Source organism: Perognathus longimembris, chromosome 6 (assembly GCF_023159225.1).
Source record: "Perognathus longimembris pacificus isolate PPM17 chromosome 6, ASM2315922v1, whole genome shotgun sequence".
Classification (NCBI taxonomy): domain Eukaryota; kingdom Metazoa; phylum Chordata; class Mammalia; order Rodentia; family Heteromyidae; genus Perognathus; species Perognathus longimembris.
The window spans coordinates 38,942,841-38,956,573 of record NC_063166.1 but is presented as its reverse complement, the minus strand read 5'-3'; positions in this window follow the sequence as shown (position 1 = coordinate 38,956,573).

The window sequence follows — 13,733 nt, the reverse complement described above, 5'->3', positions numbered from 1 at the left end:
TGAGGAACCTCCACACTGCTTTCTAGAGTGGTTGAACAAGTTTACACTCCCACTAGCAGTGTAGCAGTGTTCCTTTTTGGCACATCCCTGCCAGCATCTGTTGTTATTAGATTTCTTGATAATGGACATTCTTACTGGGGTGAGGTGGAATCTCAATGTTTTGATTTGCATTTCTTTATGCCATATCGAGCACTTCTTCATGTGTCTATTGGCCATTCTCATTTGCTCTTCAGAGAAGCCTCTCTTTAAGTCTTTAGCTCACTTACTATTGGGGAAGTTGTTTCTCTGAGGACTTGTTTTGGGCCTTTCCCATTTTTTAGGTGAATGCAGCCCTACCTCACTTTAGAAGCACTCTATCTCAGAATTCCAATAAGATTTTTTTTTTAATAGTAGACCATATTTGCACATTATGAGGATAATGGTCAGTATCTGACAAACTTATGGCCCGTTAATCAAAAGCTTTATGATCCCAATGGTTTTTCATTGAAAGTTATGTCCCAAGTTATGAATCTTTTGACTTCCTGTGTTTAAGAAATCAACTTATACTATTTCTTATAATCGTACTACCTTTTTTCATCTCATGAGACTAAACAAAAGATAAATAACAATCTGTACCAGTTAGTTGAAATCTTTACTATTATGAACTGCAGTTATGTGCATCCTTTCAATATTGCAATGACCCAAAATGCACAACATAGAAAATATGTGATAAAAGGAGAATCTGTTTATACCAGAGAAAATACATCTTTTAAAGAATGGAAGCTTTTGCTACATGATTGTGTTATAGAATTGATCTTAAAATCCTTATTGTCATGTTTCATATAGGACTACAATGAACCATTTGAAGTAAGTAATTTTAAAACACTGCTCACAATTAGGAAAATAGTCATTATTCACAAAGTTTATCAGTGAGTAGAAATTATGCCACAATTCTAGCTTCTTGGCTTATTGTGTTTCACAATTACCTTTACAAGATTCTTTCTCATATGGTATATAGGACATAATATAAAATGTAGAAATAATTAAAAAAATTAGAAACTATGATCAAAAAGTGTGATTTAAAAAACCATATTTGCTGGGTTCTGGTGGCTTACACTTGTAATCCTAGCTACTCAGGAAGCTGACATCTGAGGATCAGAGTTAAAAGCCAGCCTGGGCAGAAGTCTGATCTCTAATCACCTACCAGAAAATGGGAAATGGCACTGTGGCTCAAAGTGGAAGAGCACTCGCCTTGAACTGAAGAGCTCAGGCTCAAGCCCCACGACAAACAGCAACTACAAAAAGCTCATACTAATAGACATATATACATCTTTGTCAAAGTTCTTTCAAAAACTAGAAACTTGAAATTAGGCACCAGTGGCTCACATCTATAATCCTAGTGACTCAGGAGGCTGAGATTTGAGGATTGCTGTTCAAAGAAAGGCAAGGTAGGCAAGAAAGTCCATGAGACTCTAGCAAAAAGACAGAAATGAAGCTGTGACTGAAGTGGTGGAGTACCATCTTTGAATGAAAAAGCTAAGGGAGAGTGCACAGATCTTGAATTCAACCCCTGGCACTAGCACTGAATTAATGAATGAGTGAATAAATGAATGGAAGCTTGAACCTCATTGTTAACCTTGTAATTAAGAGACCATTACTATTTAGTTACAATCTCTAACCAGCTTCTTTTTCATACTGAATATAGGGTGAAATGGCCAATATAGACTTAACAAACATAGATATATCATTCAAAAAGTCATTTCAAAGAGTATAAGCCAGTGTCACACGCTCAATCTTCAGATTAGCTGCTTTTCAAAATTACTCTTGCAAGTGTCCATGCAAAGTGGATAAAGGACATAATGAGCAACATAGAATAAATGATTGAAAACAGAACCTGCTCATTCTAAGCGAAACAAACCATTCGCAATGTGTTCATAAATAGTGGAAGTTTTGACACATTTGCAACCTTATTACTAAGAGGATTTCACAACTGCTTTTGCAAGTTTAACAGCTACATATAGGCCCTAATAAGCAATGCAGAACTGGTTGGAGGCAAAATCTGTTCATAGTAGCAGAAAGATGCATCGTTCATGTTCTTTCAAAGAATGGATAACTGGGCTGGGAATATGGCCTAGTGGCAAGAGTGCTTGCCTCCTACACATGAAGCTCTCAGTTCGATTCCCCAGCACCACATATACAGAAAACGGCCAGAAGGGGCGCTGTGGCTCAGGTGGCAGAGTGCTAGCCTTGAGTGGAAAGAAGCCAGGGATGGTGCTCAGGCCCTGAGTCCAAGGCCCAGGACTGGCCAAAAATAAATAAATAAATAAACAAACAAACAAACAAAGAACGGATAACTGTACCATATTCTCAGCCTACAATTAAGACAGTTTCATAATTTCCTTTAGAATCTCCTCCCTTATGCTGAATGCCCATAATGAACACTAGAAAATAAGGGGTTTAAAGTATAATCTGTTCTAATTAAGACAAGACAAATCATTCACAAAGTTCTATAAAGTATTTTAAAAATTCTGCATCTTAAGACTCTTGGCTCCTATGTTGCAGATCTTCCCTGACAAGCATTGTTTCGAATTTGTATGTAGATAAAAGTTAAAACAGAATAAATAATTGAAAATGTAAACTTTTTACTGGATACTGGTCTCTATTACCTGTAATCCTAGCTACTCAGGAGGATGATAACTCAGGATTGTTGTAAAGAGATAGCCCAGACAAGAAAGTTTGTGAGATTCTTATCTCCAGCTAACCACCAGAAAGCCAGAAAATTAGCTCAAGTGGCTCAAGTGGTGGAACACTAGCCTTGAGTGGAAAACCTCATTCATAAAGTTCAGAGACTGAGTTGAAGTGCTAGGCATAGACAGAGGAAGGAAGGAAGGAAGGAAGGAAGGAAGGAAGGAAGGAAGGAAGGAAGGAAGGAAGGAAGGAAGGAAGGAAGGAAGGAAGGAAAGAAGGAAGGAAGGAAAAGGAGAACCAAAAAAAGAAAGAGAGAGAAAGAGAGAGAAAGAAAGAAAGAAAGAAAGAAAGAAAGAAAGAAAGAGAAGAAACTACTCATACTAGGAAAAAAGTTATCAATGTCAAAGTTTCATCTTGCTTCCTTTTCTCCCTCCTTCCCTCCCTCCCTCCCTCCCCCCTCCCTCCCTTTCTACCTTTCTTCCCTTGTTCCTTCCTTCATTTGTTCCTTCCTTTTTCTTTTGTAAGGGGGAGGGTGTGGCTAGGGGGTGGATGTGGCCAGGTGGAGGCTGTGGTCAGGGGAGGCTGTGTTCAGGCAGAGCTTGTGCTCAGAATGGAGGTTTCATTCAGTGTTAGGACACAATCAGGTGGAGGCTGTGCTCAAAGGAGGCTGACTTCAGGGGGAGACTGTGTTCAGGGGAAGCTGTGGTCACAGAGAGGCTGTGCTCATGGGAAGGCTGTGCTCCTAGGGAGCCTGTGCTCAGGGGAAGGCTGTGGTCATGTGGAGGCTGTGCTCACGGGAGGCTGTGCTAATGAGAAAGCTGTGTTCAGGGAGAGGCTGTGGTTCAGGGGGAGGCTGAGCTCATGGGAGGTTTGCTTAGGTGGAAGTTGTGCTCAGGGTTTGGACACACTCAAGGATTGGACATGGTCAGCAGGTGGTTGTAGTTAGGGGAGGCTGTGAGTAGGTGGAGGCTGTGCTCAGGGGGGAGGAGGAGGCTGTGCTCAGCTGTTTTCAGGGGAGGCTCTGCTCAGAGTCAGGACACAGTCAGGGATTGGACATGGTCAGCAAGTGGCTGTGGTTAGGGGAGGCTGTGGTCAGGAGGAGGCTGTGGTCTGGGGGAGGCTGTGTTCAGGGGGAGGCTGTGGTCAGGAGGAGGCTGTGGTCCGGGGGAAGATGTGCTCAGGGGGAGGCTGTGGTCACTAGGAGGCTGTGGTCTGGGGTAGGCTATGTTCAGGGGGAGGCTCTAGTCAGGTGGAGGCTGTGCTCAGGTGAAGGCTGTGCTCAGGGGAGACTGTGTTCTGGGGAGGCTGTAGTCAGCTGAGGGCTGTGCCCGGGTGGAGGCTATGCTTAGTGGGAGGCTCTTCAGGGGGAGGCTGTGATTCAGGAGAAGGCTGCATTCAGGGGGAGGCTTGGGTTCAGGCACAGTCAGGGATTGGACATGGTCAGCAGGTGACTGTGTTTAGGGGAGGCTATTGTCAGTGGGAGAGTGACCACAGTTAGGGGGAAGTACCAGTCATTTCATAACAAGGATTTAGGTTTCTTTGACCAGACCTACTTATGTGAGCTAACTGAAAAAATACTCTAAATACTGAACAGTTGATGTTACTGAAATGAACTCTTTCAAGTTCACAGGGTTTGAGGTTCTGAGCCATGGGAACCTAACATTTCACAGGGTGAAAGTCTTGCTTGGAAGAATTCAGTTTCTTGGATCCATTATGAAGATGGAGGAGACCTGGCAATGTCAGCTTCTAAATACAAAATGGTTCCTGCTACCCACTGAATTAAGCAAAACAACTGAGAGTGAGCTGCTGAACAATTTGAACTTAAGGGCTTTCATCTGCCTGCAAGTTTTCAGATCAAGTACTCAGGCTTCCTTTACCACATATGCCTATGGTCAAGGACAGACAGTAATTGCTTCTAAATCCTAAAAGGTTAATGGTGGCCAATAGAGCCACTCAGTTTGAGATGCTGAGGAATATGAACCTAAAGATATTTCACTGTGTTGAACATTTCAGAACAAGGATTTAAGTTTCTTTGACAAGAACTACTACCTGGAAGCTACCTGAAAATGTCAGCCTCTAAATAATAAATGGTAAATATTAGCCAAATGAACGCTTTCAAGCTTGAGGATCTAATATTTGAGAACCTAACTGCTTTCACAGATTTGAAGTCTTTCTTGGAAGAATTTGCTTTCTTTAACCCACCATGCAGATAGAAGCCACTTGGCAATATCACCTTCTAAATACTCTACATGTGCTCTTACTCATCTGGACTATGGCTAAGCAACTCAGTTTCAGGGTTTGAACAATTTGAACCTAAGAACTTCCACCAGGTTGCAAGTCTTCAGATCAAGGATTCAGGATTACTTTACCCATATGCCTGTGCACACTGTCTGGCAATATCTGCTTCTAAACCCTAAAATGTTGGTGGTGGCCACTACACAGCCATTCAATTCGAGGAGCTGAAAAATATATACCAAAAACCTTACACTGTGTTGAGAATTTGAGAACAAGGATTTAGGTTTTTTTGGTTTTGTTTTTTTAACAGACATGCTTATGGAAGCCAACTGGAAATATCCCCTATATACTAGATGTTTGTTGCTATAGAAACTAACTCTCCCTGGGTCACTAGGTTTGTGGTTCTAAGCCATGGATGCTTAACAGCATTTCACAGGCTTTAAGTCTTACTTGGAAGAATTTGCTTTCTTTGGCCCACTGTGCAGATATAAGCTAAGAGTTTACACCTGGCTGAAAGTCTTCAGATTGAAGAATCAGGTTTCCTTTATCACATAAACCTATGGATGCTGAATGCCAATATCTGCTTCTAAGTCCTAAGGCTGAGGGTAGCCAATAGAGCTACTACACAGCCACTCAGTTTGAAGAGTCAACTAGTATGACCCTAAGGACATTACATTGTGTTAACATTTCAGAACAAGGATTCAAGTTTCTTTGACCAGACATGCTTATGGAAGCTAACTGGAAATATGAGCCTCTAAATACTAAAAAAATTGATGTTACCACACTGCACTCATTCAAGCTCTTAGTGTTTGAGGTGCTAAGCAATATTCCCAAGCTTCATGTTTTGCTTGGATGAATTCACTTTCTTTGACTCATTATACAGATAGAAGCTACCTAGAAAAACCAGCTTCTAAATGCTAAACCATTGCTGTTACTTGCTTGGACCATGACAAAACAACTCATTTTAAGCTGCTGAATAACTGGAACATAAGAGCTTTCACCTGGCTACAAGTCTTCAGATCAAGGACTCAGGTTACATTTACCCAATATGTCTATGGATGTTGATTGCCAAGATCTGCTTCTAAATCCTAAAAGGATAATAGTGGCCAATAAGAGTGACTACATAGATAGTCAGTTTGAGGTGCTGAGTAATATGAACCTAAGGACATTGAACTGTGTTGCAAATTTCAGAACAAGGATCCAGGTTTCTTTGATCAGACATTTTTATGGAATCAAAGTGGAAATATAATCCTCTGAACACTAAAGGGTTGATGACAGCCAAATAACCTATTTCAAGCTCACAGCGTTTTAGGTTCTCAGACATGGAAACATAAGAGAATTTCAGTAGCTTCATGTCTTCTTGGAAGATTTGAGATTCTTGGACACACTATGCAGATGGAAGTGTCATGGCAATATCATCTTCTCAATACTGAATAATTGCTGCTTCCTGCCAGAACTATAGCAAAGCAACTAGGTTTGAGATGTTGAATAATTTGCACCTGAGAGCTTTCACCTTCCAGTAAGTCTCCAGATCAAGGATTTAGATTGCCTCTAACACATATGCCTAGGAATGCTGACTGGCCATATCTGCTTCTACTTCCTAAAAGGTTGATGGTGGCTAATAGAGCTAGTACATAGTAACTCAGCTTGAGTTGGTGAGTAATATGCACCTAAGGACATTCCACTGTGTTGGACATTTCAGTTCAAGGATTTAGGTTTATCTGACCAGACATACTTACGGAAGGTAGCTGAAAATATCAGCCTCTAAATACTAAATTGTTAATGTTAGCCAAATGAACTTCAAGCTCATAGGATTTGAAGTTCTGGGCCATTGGAACCTAACAGCATTTCAGTGGCTTCAAGTCTTCCTTGAAAATTTGGTTTCTTGGATATACTATGCCTCTGGAAGCAACATGGCAGCATCAGGTCTTAAATACTAAGTGGTTGCTGATAACTGCTTGAAATATAGGGAAGCAATTCACATTGAGGTGTTTAACAATTTGAAAGAAAGCTTTCACCTAGCTTCAAGTGTTCAGATCAAGGATTCAGCTCTCCTTTATACTATAAGTCTATGAACTCTGATTGGCCATATCTGCTTCTACATCCTAAAAGGTTGATGGTGGCCAATAAAGCTACTACACAGCCACTCAGTTTGAGTTTCTGCGATGTATGACTCTAATGACATTTCATTGTGTTGAGCATTTCAGAACATGGACTGTAGTTTCTTTGACCAGACATGCTTATGGAAGCTAACTGGAAATATCTTCCTCTAAACACTAAATGGTTGTTAGTCATATAGTCTTTCAAGCTCATAGGGTTTGAGGTTCTGAGCCATGGGAACCTAACAGCGTTTACACTGGCTTCAAGTCTTCCTTGGAAGAGTTCCATTTCTTGGACATACTATGCCTCAGGAAACCACATGACAACATCAGGTTCTAAATACTAAATGGTTACTGGTACCCGCTTGAACCATAGAAAAGCAACTCAGTTTGAGGTGTTAAACAATTTGAAACAAAGAGCTTTCACCTAGCTGCCAGTTTTCATATCAAGGACTCAAGTTACCTTTACCCCTATGCCTATGGACAATGACTGGCAATATCTGCTTTGACATTCTAAAAGGTTGATGGTGCCCAAAAGAGCTACCACACAGCCACTGAGTTTGAGTTGCTGAGAAATATGAAGCTGAGGACATTTCATTGTGTTGAACATTTCAGAACAAGGATTCTGGTTTCTCTGTCCAGACGTATTTATAGACGCTAACTGGAAATAACAGCCTATAACAGTTGAGTTCATGGAAATTAACACTTTTGAGCTCCCTGGATTCAAGGTTCTCATCCACAGAAAGCTGACTGCATTCTGCGGCTTCAAGTCTTCTCGGAAGACTTGGGTTTCTTTGACCCACTGGGCCAGGAGAAGGGACCGGGCAACATCAGCTTCAAGTTACAAAATGGTCGGAGTTACCTGCTGAGACTATGGCAAAGAAACTCACTTTGAGGAGTTGAACAATTTGAAACAAAGAGCTTTCAGTTGACTATGAGTCTTCAGATCACAGATTCATGTTTTGTTTACCCCAAATGCCTAGGATGCTGACTGCCTATATCTGTTTCTAAATCCTAAAAGGTTGATGGTTGTTGGGGTCAGCTGCACCTTTAAGGGGCCACAGCTGACCTCGGCCTGTCCCTCCCCTTCCTGTCTTTAACAGGAAGAGAAGCCCCTGTTCCTGGGGCTAGCATGTGTGCTATGGCAGAGGGGTACCCCAGGGGCCCATCCATAGGGGGCTGGACCTCTGCCCACAAAGGAAGTCTCCTGACATCATTTGAGGGACAGCCACTTGGGACCAATCAGGGGCCCCTCTCTTGTGCCCACCTTTGGGGTATATCTGGGGGGCTCCTCATTTGAATAAACAGAAGCCCTAGAGGTTTTCTCCAGGGGCCCATGCATCCATGTCGTTCTTGGTGGTTTTGGGGCACCCTGCGACCACACGCCACCGAGGCTACCTGTGGCCATCGCTCCCACATGAGAGCGATAAAGGACCAGCCAGGAAGGGGCGGACAAGCCCCTTCCACCCCCAAGCGAGGGGAAGTAGAGAGCGAGCGAGCCCACAGATGGTGAACAACAGAGATAAACTCTGTCACTCAGTTTGAATTGCTGAGTAATTTGAGCCTAAGGACATTTCGCTGTGTTGAACACTTCAGAATAAGGATTCAGGTTTCTTTGACCAATCATGCCTATGGAAGCTAACTGGAAATATCAGCCTCTAAGTACTAAATGGTTGATGTTACTGAAATGGACTCTTTGAACCTCAATGGGTTTGAGGTTCTAAGCTATGGGAACCCCTAACCATTTTATGGGCTTCAAGTCTTGCATGGAACAATTTGGTTTCTTTGACTCACTGTGTGGATGGAAGCTATCTCAGTTTTGAAATACTAAATGATCGTTGCCATTCACTTGAACTTTGTATGGCAAAGCAACTCAATTTCAGTTTTAAAAACTTGAACCTAAGAGTTCACCTGGCTGCAAGTCTTAGATCAAAGGGTCAGGTTTCCTTTATTTCATATTCCAATGGAGGTTGACTGCAAATATCTGGTTCTAAACCCTAAAAGGTTGATGGTGGCCAATAGAGCAACTACACAACCACTCATTTTGAGTTGCTGAGTAATAGGAACCTAAGAACATTCCAGTTGTTGAACAGTTCAGTACAGAGATTTGGGTTTCTTTGAACAGACATTCTTACAAATGCTAACTGAAAATATCAGACTCTAAATTCTAGGTGTTAGATGTTACCACATAAACACCCTCAAGCTCACAGGGTTTGAAATTCTGAAGCATGGGAACCTAACAGCATTTCACTGGCTTCTAGTCTTCCTTGAAAGAATTCAGTGTCTTAAACACACTATGCCTCCAGAAGGGACCTGGCAATATCCACCTGTAAGTACTAAAAGGTTGGGGTTACCCACTTGAACTAAGGCAAAGAAGCTCAGTTTGAGGTGCTGAACAACTTGAACCTAAGACCTTTCACCTGGCTGCAAGTCTTCATATCAAGAACATGCCTATGGATGTTAAATCCTAAAAGGCTGGCCAATTCAGCACTATACAGCCACTCAGTTTGAGTTGCTGACTGATATGAACCTAAGGACATTTCACTATGTTTGACATTTCAGGACAAAGATCCAGGTTTCCTTGACCAGACATGTTCATTTTATCTGACTGGAAATATGGGCCTCTAAAAACTAAATGGTTAATGTTAGCCAAATGACCACTTTCAATTACCCACTTCCTTGCAGGCTAATTATGCTGCCACTTAGGCCCTTCCCCTTGTACTATTTATGCGAATGATGGAAGGCTACTTTGACCCCTTCCCTGGGCTAATTATGGAATTATGCAGCCAAATAGGTCCCTTCCTGCCTGAAAATTATGTTAATTATTCAGCCAATTACGCCCCCACAAGCTATTTTTATCTTATAATTATCAATTATTTATATTTTAATTTATTAATACTTTATCACACAAATTATTAATAGTATATTGATATTAACATACCAATTACATTAATCACCACTATCATTAACTATTAATTATAATTAATGTTATTAATTATATTAGTTATTATCTATTAATGTAAAGCTCTGGCATAATTAGGCATGGGGATGGGTGTATTGGGAGGAATAATTATTCTGGGGATATGCATAATTAGCATAATTAGTCTGCCAAGAAACACCTAAGTGGCCCACATAACTAACATAAGTAGCCCCAAAGGAGGGGTGTAATTGGCCTGCATAATTAACATATTAACTGGCCCACATAATTAGCATCATTATTCCACAGGAAGGAGCATAATGGCATGCTTATTATTTAACCTAATAATTTAATAATTAATGTATCAATAGATTATTATTAATGTAATTAATAATCAATATAATATTTAACACATCAATCAACACAAAAATTAACATTAATTAATACTTATGGTGTTATTAATATAGTTAATAACAAATATAATTAATAATAATGAATATGACATTTAATACGATGGAAGCCAATGACTAGACCGCCCTCTCGTGGTGAAAACAAAGAATCACCATCATGGAAGGCAACAGTTAGGATGTCCTCTTGTGCTTCATTAGCACTCATGAAGGGGAGGATTTAATGCGCCCTTTCATGGTAAAAGTAAAGAACAAGCACCAATTATTCTTATCCATACCTGGGCTTAGATCGCCATCCTCTGGAGCAATCTTGTAGATGCCCCATCATTTGCTCTCACAGAAGCCTGGTTTTAGGGAGCCTTCCATCGGTGAAAGGGAAGAATCACCATTTTTGCTCATAGAAGCCTAGGCTTTACTTTAATAAATAATAATATGATTAATACTCAATATTGTCAATGATAGTATGATTAATATTAAATGTTAATAATGATTAATATAATTAGTAATAATTAATATAATATTCATAATATAATTCATAGTTCAAAATATTAATAACTACAGAGTAAAAAATTAGCCCACAGGGAGGAGCTTAATTGGCCTGCATAATTAACATAATTTTCCAGTGGGGAGGGGCTTAACTGGACGGCATAAGTAGCACAATTAGATGGCTTTTAGGAGACTAATTGGCCCTCCTAATTAGCATAATTGGCCAGCAGGAAGCAGACTATTTGGCTGAATAATTATCATAATGAGCAGGGAGAGGCCTAATTGGCCCAAATAATGAGCTTAAAGTAAGTCCTGGGTAGGGGCATACTTTTTCTGCATAATTATCCTGCGGGGAGGGGCATAACTTTCCTGTATAATTAGCATAGTTTTTAACAGGGAGGGGTATAGTTGGGAAGAATAATTAGCCTGCCAATAGGGGTGTAATTTGCCCACATAATTAGCACGCTGAGAAGCACCTAATTGGCCTGCATACAGAGCAAAATTATCTCAAGAGGAGGGGCTTAATTGCACCGTATAATTAACGTATTGGTGGGTGGGAAGGGACCTAATTGGAGTCCATAATTAGCAGAATTATTCCAGAGGAAGGGGCATAATTCTCATGCATAATATTTAACATAATAATTAGTATAATCATTGTAATAATTAATTTATCACTATTATTAATGTAATCATTAATAATTAATATAAATAAAAACATTAATACAAAATCAATCAATATGAAAATTTTAATATAACTATTAATAATAAATATGATTAATAAAAATGAATTTAATATTATGAAAGCCTATGATTAGGCTGCCCTCTCATGGTGAGAGAAAGAATCACAATCATTTGCTCTTACAGAATCCCTAGGATTATGATGCCACTTGTGTTTCAATAGTGAAAAACGCACCATTGCCACTCATAAACACTTGGGTTTAAAGCGCCCTCTCGTGGTGAAAGCAAAGAACAACCATCAATTGCTGTAAGCCTGGTCAGCTCCATGGGCTGGGCTGGACCCTGGGTTGCCTTAGCAAGCTCGGCCAACTCTATGGGTTGGGCTGGCCTAGCAAGCGAACGCAGCTCCATTAGCTAGGTTGACCTAGCAATATTGGCAAGCTTCATGGGCTAGGCTGTCCTACCTAGCCCAGCCAGCTCCATGGCCTGGGCTGACCTAGCAAGCCCAGCCAGCTAGATGCGCTGGGTTGGCCTTGCAAGCCTGGCCAGCTCCAGGGGCTAGGCTGGGCTGGCTAGCCCAATGTCCTGTGGTGGCCTAGTGAGCTCAGCCAGCTTGATGGGCTGGGCTGCCCTAGGAAGCCTGGACAGCTCGATGGGCTGGACTGGTCTAGAGAACCTGACTAGCTCCATGGGCTGGGCTGGCCTGGCTCAGAGTCCTGGGGTGGGCTAGTACACCTGGCAAACTCCATGGGCTGGGCTGTCCTAGCAAGTACGGCCACCTCCTTGACTGGGCTGGCCTAATAAGCCGGGTCAGCTCCATGGGCTGGGCTGGCCTGGCAAGCTGGCCAGGTCTATGGCCTGCAGTGGCCTAGGAAGCTGGGTGAATTTGTTGGGCTGGACTGGCCTAGCAAGCCCAGCCAGCTGAATGGGCTGGGGTCGTCTTGCAAGCCCAGCTGGTTCAAGGGGCCAGGTAGGGCTGACCAGCCCAGTGGCCTGTAGTGGCCTAGGAAACCCTACCAGCTTGATGGGATGGACTGGCCTAGCAAGCCCAGCCAGCTCTATGTGCTGGGCTGGCCTGGCAAGCCTAGAAATCTCCATGGGATGGGATGACCTGGCAAGCCCAGCCAGCTCCATGAGATTGGTTGTCCTAGCAAGCCTGGGCACTTCCATGGGCTGGGCTGGCCTGGGAAGTCTGGCCAGTTCCATTGGATGGGCTAACCTAGCAATCCCACCCAGCTCTATGAGATCCCCTGGCCTATCCATCCCAGCCACAGGCATGGACTGGGCTGCCCTATCCATCCAGCCCAGTGCCCTGGACTGGCCTAGCAAGCCTGGCCAGCTGCATGGGTTGGGATGTCCTAGCAAGCCAGGCTAGTTATGTGGGTTGGGCTATCCTAGCAATGCCGAGCATCTCCATGGGCTGGGATGGATTAGCAAGCTCCACAGGCTCCATGGTCTGGGCAGTCGTAGAAAGCCTGGCCAGCTCCATAGGCTGAGCTGGCCCAGCAAGCCCCGGAAGATCCATGGTCTAGGCTGGTCTAGCAAGCCCAGTCAGTTCATTGGGCTGCCTATCATGGAAGCCTGGCCAGCTCTATGGGTTGCGTTAGGCTGGCAAACCTGGGCAGGCCTTGCCTGCTTAGCTTCCTAGGCTGGCCTACCATGGCCGGCCATCTCCATGGGCTGGGCTGTCCTAGCAAGTCTGGCCAGTTCCATTCGCTGGGCTGGCCCAGCAAGCAGGGCCAGCTTCATGTTCTGAGCCAGCCTCCAATTTTGGCTAGGTCCACGGGCTAGGCTGTCCTAGCAAGTGGCTGGCTGGCCAAACAAGCTCATTCAGTTCCACAGGATGGATTAGGATGGCAATCCCTCCAGCTCCATGGGCTGGGCTGTCCTGGCAAGACCAGTGAGCTCCAAATGCTCCAAATGGGCTGGCCTAGCAACCACAGCCATCTACATTGGCTGGGCTGGCCTAGCAAGCTTGATCAGCTCCGTGGGCTAGGCTGACCTGGCAAGCCCAGTCAGCTCCTTGGGCTGGGCTGGACAGGAGCCCAGCTCCTGGGCTGGCCTAGCAAGCATGTCCAGCTCAATCTGCTGTGCTGTCCTAGCAAGCCAGGGCAGCTCCTAGGGCTGGGCTATCCTAGAAAGCCCATCCTGCTCCATGCGTTAGGCTGGCCTATGAAGCCTAACCAGCTCCATTGGCTGAGATGTCCTAGCAAGTCTGCCCATTTCCAAGGCTGGGCTGGCCTA